The sequence below is a fragment of the Phocoena sinus genome, chromosome 6 (genome assembly GCF_008692025.1).
Source record: "Phocoena sinus isolate mPhoSin1 chromosome 6, mPhoSin1.pri, whole genome shotgun sequence".
Lineage (NCBI taxonomy): Eukaryota > Metazoa > Chordata > Mammalia > Artiodactyla > Phocoenidae > Phocoena > Phocoena sinus.
Window position 1 is genome coordinate 92,179,237 of NC_045768.1, and position 16,700 is coordinate 92,195,936.

Below are 16,700 nucleotides of genomic sequence, written 5' to 3' on the forward strand. Positions count from 1 at the left end.
ACATACAACAACAAAAGTGAGCCATTGCAACAAAGAACATAAAGGCTACAAAGACTGAAATATTTACTACGTGACCCTTTTACAGAAAATTACTCATTCCATCTGGTCTAAGAGGCTAGCTTTCAATACTAACAAGAAGAGGTACCATGAAACCCCTTCCTAACACTTAAAAGCCCCTCCACTAACTATTCAGTAAATTTGGTTTGTTCTGTGAGTGTGTGTGTGTCTGTGTGTGTGTGCACTAGAGCTAGAGGCTCCTGTGAAATGGCTTTGATAATCACAAGTGCTGACCCTGCTGGACTTTCACTGTGAAAGTGAACATCCTTTCAGTCAGAGGTCCCACAGGCCCTCAGAGGTCCAACCATGGTTGGTCTCTAGTTCATCTCATTGAACTATCAGTCAGTTTATTTTGTTAAGCTAGGCTGTCCACATTTTCAAAACTTGGGGCAGGTATGTACATTTCTGGCCTGCAGTTTCCAAGAAATACTTTGTTGTAATTCTAAAGTTCTGACAGCTTAGCTTTCAGTATTGCACTACTGTCTACTTGTCTGTGATGGGAAGAGAAAAGCAGCCCCTTCCTTCTCCTTGGCCTGTTTATACTCCCACCTAGCCATAAATTCTAAGGCCACTGGTAAATGGCACATCACTGTGCCGTTCAGTGTCTGCTGTATAAAATATGGTGACTGATTTAAATACAGGTAAAGCTGCCCTTATGGGAACCATAGCCTCTAATAAGACTGTTCACTCATCATCATTTTTGTGGCTATCCAGTAATGTGGCAAATTTTAACTGAAAGTGATTAAGGGGACTTCCCTGGTGACGCGGTGGTTGAGAATCACCTGCCAATGCAGGGGACACGGCTTCGACTCGTGGTCCGGGAAGATCCCACATGCTGAGGAGGAGCTAAGCCCATGTGCCCCAACTTCTGAGCCCGCGTGCTACAACTGCTGAAGCCAGCACTGCTAGAGCCCATGCTCCTCAGCAAGAGAAGCCACTGCAATGAGACATCCGTGCAACGCAATGAAGTGTAGCCCCTGCTTGCCGCAACCAGAGAAAGCCCGTGCACAGCAAGAAAGACCCAACATAGCCAAAAGTAAATAAATAACTAAATAAAATAAACTATGCTGTTGCTATAAAATAAAAAAATAAATAAATAAATAAAACTGATTAAGAATTACAAAGTCCACTTTGGGAAACCCTAAACCTTAACACGTTTTAAACATCCAGAATTCCTCAATAATAGGAAAAATAAAAAATAACATGTTACCACATTAATGCTTTTCAGTTAATCATAAAAATTTCCAGGACCTAGAGAAGAATTAATCAGTTTATAAATTCTTTTATAATCTACAGCTGCTTTTGTGCCAGTTGATTTTTCAGACCAATAAGTACTTCAGTAATTGTACATGACCTCAAATATTCCAAAGGAAAAAGAAAAGAATCCATGTCTAATGGCTCCTTAAAAAATTTTTCCTTCTGCATCTGCAGTTGTGAGGAATAAAATGTATAGCAGTGAGTTAAATGAATATGACCATAGACACTGGATTACAACAGAAGAAAGAATGCTATGCATTCACTGCGTTAAAGCAGTTTAAAGAATTTGAAGACTTGGTCCATAAATGTGAAAGGGAAGACATTTTTAATATTAGACAACTTTTATATATATTGTCTCCATGATTTCATCACAATATACAAGTAATGTTAGCATAATATACTTTGTATTCAATCTGGCATAGCTTCTCACAAAAAGCCTAATTAATCGAAATATCTTCAATTTCCTATGTATGTTGTTTTGGTCAAATAAAACAAAAAAACAAGTTTAAGATAAAAATATAAATATGCATTCAGACTAGTCAGAAAACCAGTGGTTTAGTGATTTGTACACAGTACAACAAATCATCTGAACTTATAGAGCTACTTTGCAAAATGTCTATGTAAATTTTAAAAATGGGTTCCTTGAAGATTTAAACGTCAAGATTGACACATTGGTCTTTAAAATTTTTTTGAATTTAACATCCAAGATCTTTGACTGAAACGTTGAAAATCACTAATGAATATGTTTTGGCTAAAGTTTCCTATGGAAATCAGAATTTTAACATTGAATAAACAAACATACTTCTTTGCCATGCAATAATTTTACTTCTTTCCTACAAATATCAGGGGTCAGCAAACTTGTTCTGCAGAAGACCACACAGTAAATATTTTAGCCTTTAAAAACTATACCATTTCTGCTGCAAATAATCAACTCTAGTGTTGTAGTACGAAAGCAGCCATAGACAACAAACAAACAAACAGGTGAGACCTTGTAAAAACAAAACTGTATTTACAAAAACACGTAGTGGGCCACACTGAACCCACAGGCAGGCACATGCCAACTCCTATATGCATAATCTTTGATATTTAAAGCCTTAAATTCTAAAATTTACAGTATCAAGGTAGAATTTACATTATCTTAATATAAGTGTAATTTTATTCATGATTGAAAATTAAAGCTTTAACTATCTTACATTATATATGCATGATTATAGAATGTCTACATACATACATACACTGGAATGATGATGCTAAGAAGAAAAAAGGGTTAAATATGGAAAAAGCGAGGACATGAAAAGTATAACTTTATGTACACTAGCTGTTCATCATATGAAGAAATAAATGAATACTGTTGGCTTTTGTATACTCAGGAAAAACAAGCTTAATTTTGCCTCACAAGAATACTTTGAACTTCCAAGAGTCCTTTTGTGCTTTGATTCTTCCTATAACCATACTCCTCAGGCTTTTTTTTTAAGGTTTTATTTTATTCTACTTTGCAATGGCTGTGTTCCCAAACTATGAAGTACAATTGCAGCGATATACTGCTACCAGCTTAGTTTTGCAGGTTGAAGAACAGGAGACATAATGTCAAAATGATGGAAAACATCAAATTAACTGAAGTTTATTGGAGGGTCCTCTCATCGTGCCCATGTTCAAGAAAGGCAACTGATATATGTTGTCGTGTAATGATAAGTAAGCCACCACCTGTTGGGGCAGGGGGCAATGGTCAGAACATTCTGGCACACAACTGTTTCATTAAAAAGGGTCTCCGTGTGTCTTCAGAACCTCTCAGGGTGATGACCTCTCTGCTTCCTGCTAGCTGAAGTCTATATGCTCCTATCCTAGCTTCAAACCCTCCTTAGATTTGCACAAGCATAACAGCTATAAGATTACAGTCTGTAGCCCATGCATGGTGGAGACAGCTCACTCGTGGAGAGAGAATTTCATTTGTTATCATCTATCTACATCCTTGAAATTTCCCTTAAGGATAATTCAAAAGCCTAAAAAAATCTCACCACCACTACCCATTTCTGTTCCTGCTCTTTCCCACAAATAAAAGAACATGGAACTGAAGAAGGTAAGGGAAGAGGGGAGAGAGAGAGAGAGAGAAGGAGGGAGGGAGGGAGGGAGGGAGAGAGAGAGGAGAGAGAGAGACAGAGAGAGAGACAGAGAGAGACAAAGAGACAGAGAGAGGCAGCAAACTCATAAGGCCTTAGAATATTACCTTGAAACCAAAGCCGGCCATAGTGCATCCATATGCAGAGGGACATAAAGTAATGAGGTCTTCCAGAAGAGAAAGGAGGGGAAAAGGGGGAAAGGGTAGAAATAAAAAGTGTAGTAGTCAGTGTCCTCCAGAGAAATGCAACAACAGGATGTGTATATGGAGAAGCATTGATTCATTTTAAGGAACTTCACTCAATTTTGGAGGCGTGGTGAATTCAAAATCTGACAGGAGAGGCCAGCAAGACTGGAAGCTCAGGAAAGAGTTGTGGTTTGAGTCCAAAGGCAGTCTGCTGGCAAAATTCCTTGTTGCTTGGGGAAGATCTGTCTTTGTTCTATTATGCCTTCAACTGACTTGATGAAGCCCACCCATATCCTAGAGGATAATCTGCTTTACTCAAAGTCCAACAATGTAAATGTTAATCCCCTACAAAACATACCTTCAGAGAAACATGCAAAATGTTTAATCACATATGTGGGCACTGTGCCCCAGCAAAGGTGACACATAAAATTTACCATTAACGGTGAGGAGAAAGACCTGTGCATTAAGAGATAGGAAGAATCATTTCTTTTTTTCAGATTACTGTATTCCATCGTGCATTTTTTCTTTTTCTTTTTTTATGTAATTATCGATATGTCTGTTCCTGTTACCATTTTCTTAATTACTTTGAGTTTTTATTTTGTTTTCTTTTGTAATTTGATTTTTTATACAGCAGGTTCTTATTAGTCATTCATTTTATACACATCAGTGTATACATGTCAATCCCAATCTCCCAATTCATCACACACCCCCCACCACTGCTTTCCCCTCTTGGTGTCCATACGTTTGTTCTCTACATCTGTGTTTCTATTCTTGCCTTGCAAACCGGTTCAACTGTACCATTCTTCTAGGTTCCACATATATGCGTTAATATAAATTTCATTTTCTGTTTCTGACTTACTTCACTCTGTATGACAGTCTCTAGATTCATACATGTCTCTACAAATGACCCAGTTTCATTCCTTTTTATGGCTGAGTAATATTCCGTTGCATATATGTACCACATCTTCTTTATCCATTCATCTGTTGATGAGCATTTAGGTTGCATCCATAACCTGTCTATTGTAAATAGCGCAGCAACGAACATTAGGGTGTGTGTGTCTTTTTGAATTATGGTTTTCTTTGGGTATATGCCCAGTAGTGGGAGTGCTGGGTCATATGGTAATTCTATTTTTAGTTTTTTAAGGAACCTCCATACTGTTCTCCATAGTTGCTGTATCAATTTACATTCCCACCAACAGTGCAAGAGTGTTTCCTTTTGTCCACAGCGTCTCCAGCATTTGTTGTTTGTAGATTTTCTGATGATGCCCATTCTTACTGGTGTGAGGTGATACCTCATTGAAGTTTTGATTTGCGTTTCTCTAATAATTAGTGATGTTGAGCAGCTTTTCATGTGCTTCTTGGCCATCTCTTTGGAGAAATGTCTATTGAAGTCTTCTGCCCATTTTTGATTGGGTTGTTTATTTTTTTAATGTTGAGCTGCATGAGCTGTTTATATATGTTGGAGATTAATCCTTTGTCTGTTGATTTGTTTGCAAGTATTTTTTCCCATTCTGCAGGCTGTTTTTTCATCTTGTTTGTAGTTTCCTTTGCTTTGCAAAAGCTTTTAAGTTTCATTAGGTCCCATTTGCTTATTTTTATTTCCATTACTCTAGGAGGTGGGTCAGAAAAGATCTTGCTGTGATTTATGTGATTTATGTTCTTCCTATGTTTTCCTCTAAGAGTTTTATAGGGTCCCGTCTTACACTTAGTTCTCTAATCCATTTTGAGTTTGTTTTTGTGTATGGTGTTAGGGAGTGTTCTAATTAGATTCTTTTACATGTAGCTGTCCAGTTTTCCCAGCACCGCTTACAGAAGAGGCTGTCTTTTCTCCATTGTATATCCTTGCCTCCTTTGTCATAGATTAGTTGACCACAGGTGTGTAGGTTTATCTCTGGGCTTTCTATCCTGTTGTATTGATCTATATATCTGTTTTTGTGCCAGTACCATATTGTCTTGATTTCTGTACCTTTGTAGTATAGTGAGAAATCAGGGAGTCTGATTCCTCCAGCTCTGTTTTTTTCCTTCAAGACTACTTTGCCTATTCGGGGTCTTTTGTGTCTCCATACAAATTTTAAGATTTTTTGTTTTAGTTCTGTCAAAAAATGCCATTGGTAATTTGATAGGGATTGCATTGAATATGTAGATTGATTTGTGTAATATAATCATTTTCAGAATATCGCTTCTTCCAATCCAAGAACATGGCATATCTCTCCATCTGTTGGTATCACCGTTAATTTCTTTCATCAGTGTCATAGTTTTCTGCATACAGGTCTTTTGTCTCCCCAGGTAGCTTTATTCCTAGGTATTTTATTCTTTTTGTTGCACTGGTAAATGGCAGTGTTTCCTTAATTTCTCTTTCAGATTTTTCAGCATTAGTGTATAGGAATGCAAGAGATTTCTGTGCATCAATTTTGTATCCTGCCACTTTACCAAATTCATTGATTCGCTCTACTAGTTTTCTCATGGCATCTTTAGGATTTTCTATGTATAGTATCATGTCATCTGCAAAGAGTGACAGTTTTACTTCTTCTTTTACAATTTGTATTCCTTTTATTTCTTTTTCTTCCCTGATTGCCGTGGCTAGGACTTCCAAAACTATGTTGAATAATAGTTGAGAATGGACATCCTTGTCTTGTTACTGATCGTAGAGGAAATGCTTTCAGTTTTTCACCATTGAGAATGATGTTTGCTGTGGGTTTGTCATATATGGCCTTCATTATGTTGAGATAGGTTCCCTCTATGCCCACTTTCTGAAGAGTTTTTATCATAAATGGGTGTTGAATTTTGTTCAAAATCTTTTTCTGCATCTATTGAGATGATCATATGGTTATTCTTCTTCAATGTATTAATATGGTGTATGACATTGATTTGGGTATATTGAAGAATCCTTGCATTACTGGTATAAGTCCCACTTGATCATGGTGTATGATCCTTTTAACGTATTGTTGGATTCTGTTTGCTGGTGTTCTGCTGAGCATTTTTGCATCAATATTCATCAGTGATACTGGTCTATAATTTTTTTTGTAGTATCTTTGTCTGGTTTTGGTATCATGGTTATGGTGGCCTCATAAAATGAGTGAGGGAGTTTCCCTTCCTCTTCAATTTTTTGGAAGAGTTTGAGAAGGATGGGTGTTAGCTCTTCTCTAAATGTTTGATAGAATTCACCTGTGGAGCCATCTGGTCCTGGACTTTTGTTTGTTGCAGGATTTTTAAGCACAGTTTCAATTTCATTACTTGTGATTTGTCTGTTCATATTTTCTATTTCTTCCTGGTTCACTCTTGGAAGGTTATACCTTTCTAACAATTTGTCCATTTCTTCCAGGTTGTTGATTTAATTGGCATATAGTTGTTTGTGGTAATCTCTTATAATCCTCTGTATTTCTGCAATGTCAGTTGTGATTTCCTCTTTTGCATTTCTAATTTTATTGATTTGAGTCCTCTCCCTCTTTTTTGTGATGAGTCTGGCTAATGGTTTATCAATTTTGCTTATCTTCTCAAAGATCCTGCTTTTAGTTTTATTGATCTTTGCTACTGTTTTCTTTGTTTCTATTTCATTTATTTCTGCTCCGCTCTTTATGATTTCGTTCCTCCTGCTAACTTTGGGTTTTGTTTGTTCTTCTTTCTCGTTCCTTTAGGTGTAACGTTGGATTGTGTATTTCAGATTTTTCTTGTTTCTTAAGGTAGGCTTGTATAGCTATAAACTTCCCTCTTAGAACTGCCTTTGCTGCATCCCATAGGTTTTGGATCATCGTGCTTTCATTGTCATTTGTCTCTAGGTATTTTTTTATTTCCTCTTTGATTTCTTCAGCGATCTCTTGGTTATTTGGTAACGTATTGTTTGGCCTCCATGTATTGGTGTTTTTTTCCCTGTACTTGATTTCTAATCTTATAGCATTGTGGTCAGAAAAGATGCTTGATATGATTTCAGTTTCCTTAAATTTACTGAGGGTTGATTTGAGATCCAAGACGTGGTCTATCCTGGGGAATGTTCCGTGCGTACTTGAGAAGAAAGTGTAATCTGTGGTTTTTGGATGGAATGTTATATAAATATCAATTAACTCTCTCCGGTCTATTGTGTCATTTTAAATCTTGTGTCTCCTTATTAATTTTCTGTTTGGATGATCTGTCCATTGATGTAAGTGAGGTGATAAAGTCCCCCACTATTATTGTGTTACTCTTGATTTCCTCTTTTAGAGCTGTTAGCAGTTGCCTTATGTATTGAGGTGTTCCTATGTTGGGTGCATATATATTTATAAGTCTTATATCTCCTTCTTGGATTGATCCCTTGATCATTATGTAGTGTCCTTCCTTGTCTCTTGTAACATTCTTTATTTTAAAGTCTATTTTATCTGATATGAGTATTGCTACTCCAGCTTTCTTTTGATTTCCATTTGCATGGGATATCTTTATCCATCCCCTCACTTTCAGTCTGAATGTGTCCCTCGGTCTGAAGTGGGTCTCTTATAGACAGCAAATACATGGGTCTTGTTTTTGTATCCATTCAGCGAGCCTGTGTCTTCTTGTTGGAGCATTTGATCCATTCACGTTTAAGGTAACTATCGATATGTATGTTCCTATTACCATTTTCTTGATTGTTTTGGGTTTGTTTTGTAGGTCCTTTTCTTCTCTTGTGTTTCCCACTTAGCGAAGTTCCTTTAGCATTTGTTGTAGAGCTGTTTTTGTCGTGCTGAATTCTCTTAGCTTTTGCTTGTCTGTAAAGCTTTTGATTTCTCCATTGAATGTGAATGAGATCCTTGCCGGGTAGAGTAGTCTTGGTTGTAGGTTCTTCCCTTTCATCACTTTAAGTATATCATGCCACTCTCTTCTGGCTTGTAGAGTTTCTGCTGAGAAATCAGCTGTTAACCTTAGGGGAGTTCCCTTGTAAGTTATTTGTCATTTTTCCCTTGCTGCTTTCAAAAATTTTTCTTTGTCTTTAATTCTTGTTAATTTGATTTCTGTGTGTCTTGGCTTATTTCTCCTTGGGTTTATCCTGTATGGGACTCTGCACTTCCTGGACTTGGATGGCTCTTTCCTTTCCCAAGTTAGGGACGTTTTCTTCTATAGTCTCTTCAAATATTTTCTCGGGTCCTTTCTCTCGCTCTTCTCCTTCTGGGACTCCTATAATGCGAATGTTGTTGCGTTTAATGTTGTCCCAGAGGTCTCTTAGGCTGTCTTCATTTCTTTTCATTCTTTTTTCTTTATTCTGTTCTGCAGCAGTGAATTCCACCATTCTGTCTTCCATGTCATTTTCCGTTCTTCTGCCTCAGTTATTCTGCAATTGATTCCTTCTAGTGTATTTTTCATTTCAGTTATTGCATTGTTCATCTCTGTTTGTTTGTTCTTTAATTCTTCTAGGGTTTTGTCAAACATTTCTTGCATCTTCTTGATCTTTGCCTCCATTCTTTTTCCGAGGTCCTGACTCATCTTCACACTCATTATTCTGAATTCTTTTTCTGGACGGTTGCCTTGCCTATCTCCACTTCATTTAGTTGTTTTTCTGGGGTTTTATCTTGTTCCTTCATCTGGTACATAGCCCTGTGCCCTTTCATCTTGTCTGTCGTTCTGTGAATGTGTTTTTTGTTCCACAGGCTGCAGGATTGTAGTTCTTCTTGCTTCTGCTGTCTGCCCTCTGTTGGATGAGACTACCCCCTCGTGCATTTCTTCAACATAGCGGGAATACGTGAATTCCAACTAACCCAAATAATGTAAAATTCATTTAAAAAAAAAAGCCTAAAATGTGTCCTAAAAGTTTTTCTCTAATCCAAATGGGATCGAGTACCTCTAAGATTATGGCAGGAGTCTCTACAGAGTTTTTATGGCTTGAAATTTACCTTGGTTCTTTTTAAAAAATAAACTTTTAATTTTGAGATAATTGTACATTCACATACAATTGAAAGAAATAAACTAGAGATCCTGTGTACCCTTCCTGATTTTCTCCAGTGGCAACATGTTGCAAAACTATACTACAGGAATTTAACAAAAATATTCATGTTGATACAATCCAATCATATTCAGCTTTCCGTGTTTCACATATATGAATTTGTATGTGTGCATGTGTATATTTACCTCATGTAGTTTTCCCACATGCATATGTCTATATATTCAGCACTAAATACACAAGAGAGTTTCATTACCACAAAGATCCCTCATGTTGCCTTTTTAGTCACACCCACCTCTCTCTTGTCCCCCTAACATCACCTTTAACCCATGTTAACATTACTATTTTCTTCATAGTTTTCTCAATTTAAGAAATATTATAGAAATGGAATCATAGAGTATGTAACCTACTGGGATTGGCTCTTTTCACTCAACGTAATTTTCTGGAAATTCATCCAGGTTCTTGCTTTTATCAATAGTTTGCTCTTTTTCATTGCTGAGTTCCTAATATTGAACCAGCCTTGCGTATGTGGAATTAAATCTACTGGGTCATAAAGTATCATGCTATTTATACATGGTTTGATTTAATTTGTTAATGTTGTTGAGAATTCTTGCACGTATCTTCATGAGAGATACTGGTATGTACTTTTACAGTTTTGTACTTTGTCTGCTTTTGGCATCAAGTTACAATGGCCTCACAAAATAAATTAGGAAATGTTCCCTCTTCTGTTTTCTGGAAGAGGCTGTATAAAATTATTCCTTCTTCAAATGTTTGGTAGAATACTCCAGTGAAATCATCTGGGCCTGGGTATTTCTCTTTCAGGAATTTTTAAATTATAAATTCAGTTTCCGTAGTGGTTATGTCTCTCTTCAGAAAATCTATTTTATCTAGAATTTTGGAATGTGGTTTTTGAGGAAAGTGTTCCATTTTCTCTAGACACAGAATTCGTGAGTATAGTAAAACTGTTCATAGTAATTCCTTATTACCCTTTAATGGCTACAGGGTCTATGTTGATATTCCATTTCATTCCTGATACTGATGATTTGTATCTTCTCTCTTATTTTTGTCATAATTATAAGAGGTTCATCAATTTTATTTTACTCTTTGAAGAAACAACTTTTTGTTTCCTTACCTCTTGTTTTTTCTGTATGAATGATATTGATTTCTGGTTTTGTCTCTATTATTTCCATCCATCTGCTTCCTTTAGATTTATTTTGCTCCACTTTTTCAAGTTTCCTGAGGCGTGAATTTAAACTACTGATTTGAAACATTTCTTTATGTATAACATGGCCATTTAGTGTAAAATATTTCCCACTCATCCTGGCTGTAGCAGCATTCTACAGGTTTGATATGTTGTATTTTCATTCAGTGCTATGTCTTTTTAAGTGATTTCCTTTGAAATGACTTCCTGTTTGACCCATGGTTTATAACTGTGTTGTTAAATTTCAAGGTCTTTGGAGGGTCTCCTGTTGTCTGTTATTTATATCTAGTTTGATTCCATTGTGGTTAAAGAATATACCCTTTCTTTTAAATTTGGTGAAGTGTGTTTTATGGCCCAGTATACGGACTGTCTTGGTGAGTATTTCATGAGTGCTGGAAAAACAAACATATATTCTGCTGTCCTTGGGTGGAATGATATACGTGTGTGTGTGTGTGTGTGTGTGTGTGTGTGTGTGTGTATAAATTAGACCCTGGCATTTGATCATGGAGTTCAGGACTGCTACATCCTTGATGATTTTTGTTCCAGTAGTTCTGTCAGTTGCTAGAACAATACCAACAATTGTCAATAGTAATAAATTTTCTCAATTTCTCTATCTGCTCTCTCAGGTTTTCCTTCACACATTCTGTCATCTGGTTCACATACATATAGGAATGTTACATCTTCCTGGTGGATTCATTCATGATTATTAAGTAATGTCCCTTGTTGTCTCTAATAAATTTCTTTGCCCTGAAATCTACTTTAGTATACTCCTGATTTTTAAAATTGATTGCATGATATGTGTTTTTCCACACTTTTGCTTTCAATCTTCCTATGTCATTGACTTTGATAAACAGCATATACTTACGATTTTTCATCCAGCCTCACAATCTCTCTTTTGAAGGGTGTAATTAGAACTGTTACTTACTGATATGTGAGGGCTTAAGGTAGCCATTTTATTATTTATTTTACATGTGTTTCCTCTGGTTCTCATTTTTCTGTTACTTCTTTCTTGTTTTTCTGTGGGTTATTGGTTTATTATTTAAGGTTCTATTTGGATTCATTCTTAATGTTTTTAGTGCATCTCATTGTAGTTTTCTTAGTGGTTGCTCTGAGTATTACAATATACATATGTGCCTTATCATGGTATATTACCACTTATAGTTAAGTGTGAAAACATTACTTTCATTTAGGTCCCTTTATCTTTCCCATTTTAAAATATCATTTTCTAGAGTATCAGTATTATCATTTTTGCTTCAGTTATCACATGTGATTCTAAGATCTTGTGGGTAGAAGGATAATCTATTGTATATACTCATATTTGTGTTCGTCTCATTTTTTCTTCCTTCCTAATGCTCCAGTATTTCTTCTTTTATCATTTACTTCCATTTGAAGAACTTCCTTTAGACATTGTTTAAGGGTAGGTCTGCTAGCAACAAATTCTTTCAGTTTTCTTTCATCTAAAAACATGTTCATTGCACTTCATTACTAAAGAATAGTCTTGCCAGATGCACATTCATCAGTTGACAGTCTTTTCTTTCAGCACTTGAAGAAAAAGATTGTGCCATCTCCTTGTGAGCTCCAACGTTTCATATGGTATGTGCTGTCATCTGAATTGGTGTGTTCCCTCTCCCCTATGGGTAATGAATCATTTCTTTCTGGATGCTTTCAATATTTTTTTTGTTTTTAGTTTTCATAATTTAAAATATGATGTCTTAGTGTGGATATATTAGGATTTATTTAATAGTCACTTGGTTTCTTGAATCTGCACACTTAGGTCTTTTGCCAAATAGGGGAAGTTTTCAGCCATTATTTATTTAAATAGTTTTTCAGTCCCATACTCTCTTTCTGGGACTCTGATAACATAAATGTTAGCTTTTTTATTCTTGTCCCAGAGATTCTTTTTTTATCCCAGTCTATTTACTCTCTGTTGTTTAGATTGGCTAAGTTATATTGACCTGTACTCAAATTCTCTGATTCCATTTTCTGTCATATCAATTCTACCATTGACCCACTCCAATGAGTTTTAAATTTTCTAATTTTTAGTTGTATCGTTACCACCGCACTTTTTGTATACCTTCTTTTGGTTGAAATTTTGTACCTTTTCCTTTGTTTCTAGAGAACTTATAATTGCTTGAAGCATTTTTATGATAGCTGCTTTACTGTCCCATCTCAGTATTGGTGTCAGGTGACTGTCTTTTCTAATTTGTGATTCCTGGTTCTTGGCATGATGGGTAATTTTCTATTGTATCCTTAACATTTAGCTGTGATGCTAAGGGACTCTGCATCTTGTTTAAATCTTTCATTTTAGCAGGAAGTCATTCTGTCTTTAGGTTTGGCCCCCAGATCCTGGCCTAGCGCTGTGGGCTGTGTTTGTTCCAAAGACAGTTTTCAAAACTCTTGTTTTACTGTGAATCTGTTTGGTTTCTTTGGTAACACTTTTGCCCCCACTTCTCCCTGCTGTTGTTTTTGGAGTGCGTGGATGGAGCTTCCCAAAACAGGCTTCTTTGTATCTCTAAGTAGGGGATGCTGTGGCCCCAAATAGGAAAAGTTTCACTGGCTGAGCCACTGATGTATCAGAGTCCCCCTTCCCACTGTCTCCTGGCCACCTGGTATCTTTCAGTAGGGGAGGGGAATCTCTTCCTCTGCTGGGCAGTTTAAGGTGGGGGAGAGGGGACATGTCCTTGCTAGTGCTGCCTAGCTGCCAGGTGTCTTGCATGTAGATGGGGAGTCTCAGGTATGTGGGGATAAAGAACACTTTGTGGGAATGTATTTCATTGGCAGAATTGCCCTGGCTGCTACCAGCCAACTACCTAGTGCGTCTAGGTGAGGGGAGGGGAGTGTCAGTCCTGTGAGAAAAGAGAGCACTTCCCTTCACCACTTACTGTTATCAGGGGTCCTAATTGATACCGCCTGCTGGTGCTGCTGGGCTCACCTGGTGTTGTCAGCAGGACTTGCGTTCCATCCAGGGAGGAATGAGCCTATTTGGGCTGTCTTTTGCTAGTTTGGGATCCAGGAAATACTGGGCCACTCTCTTCTGTAGGGTGGGGGAGTGTAAGAAGCACAGTCACTGTGTTGTTATTCTGATCACCAGGTCCATTCTCCAGGAAGTAGAGCTTAATTGCCCTCCCTAGGAGTATGAGCTATACTTACTAATTAACAAACAGGGTATGCAAAGAGAAAAATGGTTGATTGTGTAGTGGAGAAACCTGTCCAACACTACCTTTATCAAGTGATCAAGGTTACCATCACCACGAATAAATCATGTTGGCATCATGTACCCCTTGATATGGTACACTTCGTTTCTGTGGTATTCTTGCAAATGTCCATGATGCAAGTCTAATGAGAAAACTTCAGACCATCCCAAATTGAGGGGCATTCAATACAATAGCTGACTAGCTCTTTTCAAGTATCAAGTTCATGAAAGATGGTAACCGTGAAACTGTCCCAGATTTGAGGACACTAAAGAGACATGATGACTAAATGCAGTGTCACATCCTAGACTGGATCCTAGATCATAAAAAGGACAATAGTGGAAAATCTGAATACCGTGTGAAGTTCCTAATAGTGATGTCCCAAGGTTACTTTCTTAGCTTTAATAAATGTACTATGATTGTGTAAGCTGTTGATATGAGGAAGAAAAAGTGAAGTTACCAGTTGCCATTGACATTCTACTGTAAGCAATAGACTTCATTGACTTATATATTTATTGTTATAGACTTGTAAGTTTCTCTTTTTCTTCCCAATGGTTTATAAGTGTACTCAAGTAGTTTGGTGCTCAGATCATCCCAAATTTGGCGAGTGGGTGGGAATCCCTTCAAACTGGCTCCCCAGTCCTAGTGTCATCCTCCAACATGTTTTTTAGCACGTTTTTACTTTCTGGATCCAGAATCATCTGGTACTTACCCTATCCTAACCCTGGAAGCAGCCAGTAGGCCAAGAAGCCAGGGTTTCCACTAATGGAAAATGGTGTTAGAGACTTAGATCTGGATGCTAGATGTGCTCACTGCTACTGGAGCATTCTTCTTGGACTTTCCAGTGGACAGACATAGAAAATACATGGGTGTATACACACATATACAAATATATATGCATACAAATATGCACGGGCACATAAGCATGTACAGACACACGTATACAGATCTTACCAAATCTTAAGTTCACACCAGTACTTCCAATTCCCGCTCATCCTCATGGGATTCTTCCCTGCTTTGTCCCATTCCATATTTGTATGACTTCTCTTCCACAGTGAGAACCCAGGCTCCCAACAACACAGACATAGGCACTCATTTGCTGAATCCTATAATGCATCCAAAACAGTTTCAAAACTGCTTCACCATACTGCTATAAGAACCAAACCTACTAAAGAGTTTAACATTTCTTTGTAATTCTAACACACATATAAAGATAAACTGCCCAAGACTGAGGATATATAGTCAAATACTATGTTCATTATTTTTCCTTCTTTCTGACACAAGAGGTAACAAACTATATATGCTTTATTCCCTTTGCTCTTTTCACTTAATAGCATTTCCTCCATAATATTTCATTAATATCTTCTTTCTCAGACTTTTTCTCACATGCATTTTACACCATTGTGTATATGCTGCAGTTGATAGAGCCTCCTATGCTTAAACATTCAAGCCATTTTCAATATTCTGCAACTGTAAATAATGCTGTGAAAAAGAACCATGTCCATGAGTATATTCATAAAATTGCAAGTGACTCTTTAGATTCTTAGAAGTGTGCTTGCTGTGTCAATAGGTATGTATGTATATACAGTTTAAATATTGGCCAGTTCCCCTCTAAAAGGCTTCTACCATTCTGCATTCCCACCAACAATATATGAAAATGTCTATTTCCTAACAGTGTCACTAATACAGAGTACTGTCAAGCTTTTGAATTTTTGTCAAGCTGGTGAGTGATTGAGTAATGGTATCTCAGTGTAGTTATAATTTGCATTTCTCTTATCATGAGTGAAGTTGAACATGTTTTCATTTCTTTATACCTCTTTTGGTAAACTGTCTGATCATGTCTTGTGTCCATTTTTCTATAGGACATCTGGTATTTTCTTCTTGATTTTTAAAAGTTCTTATAAAGTGGGGATATTATCCCTTCAACTGTGAAAGATATTGATTTATATGGTGATATACTTTTCTTCCAATCAATTGTCTTTTGATGTTATTTACGGTATTTTTTGGCCATGTGAAAGGTTTTTTGTTTTTTGTTTTTTTTTTCTGGGCTGCCCCACATGATTTGTGGGATTTTAGTTCCCTGACCTGGGATCGAACGCAGGCCCTCAGCAGTGACAGCTCAGAGTCCTAACCCCTGGACCGCCAGGGAATTCCCAGGACCATGAAGGCTTGAATATCGGGAACTTCAGTCCATTTCCCTGTCGTGCAACAGTAGAGATCCAATTGCAAGACGATGTTACAGAGAGCCATTTTCAGGCCGTGTTTCTCCATTCCCCAATTTATACAATGGCCAGGCGATGTTACAATAGAGTTTAAGTTTTTCCCTTTTCAGGCCGTCTGTTTTGAAAATTTCCAATTTCTAAGAATACGCTCCAGAGGTGTTTCTTCTGGCTTAGACGAGGATCATCCCATGTTGAATAACATGAAACCGTGAAAAAGCGCTCCTAGAAATGAAGTCCAGTGTCCCAGAGACGTCTACCAGGAGGCTTTTGTCCTATAATATTTTCCTATGCTGGGGGTATTCCTCGAGTTTGAGCATCTCTAAAGCCTAGGATGTGGGCTGCTTGGAAGTGGCCGTCCAATAGGTAGTCTGTAACAAATGGTATGGGCTGCCAAGGCCTTGAGTGAAAGGGGTCCTAGAGGTGCAAAAAAGGAACTCCTGGAGGAATTGGGGTTGGGTGCAATGGGAAATGCCACGGGGGTCAGGACCTATGGGCCTACATTGGGAGTATTCCCAGAGGGGATTTTTTTTTTTTTTGGATATAGAATAAGGTGAGAGACTAGACAGCAGAACAACCCCAAACCCTTTTCCCC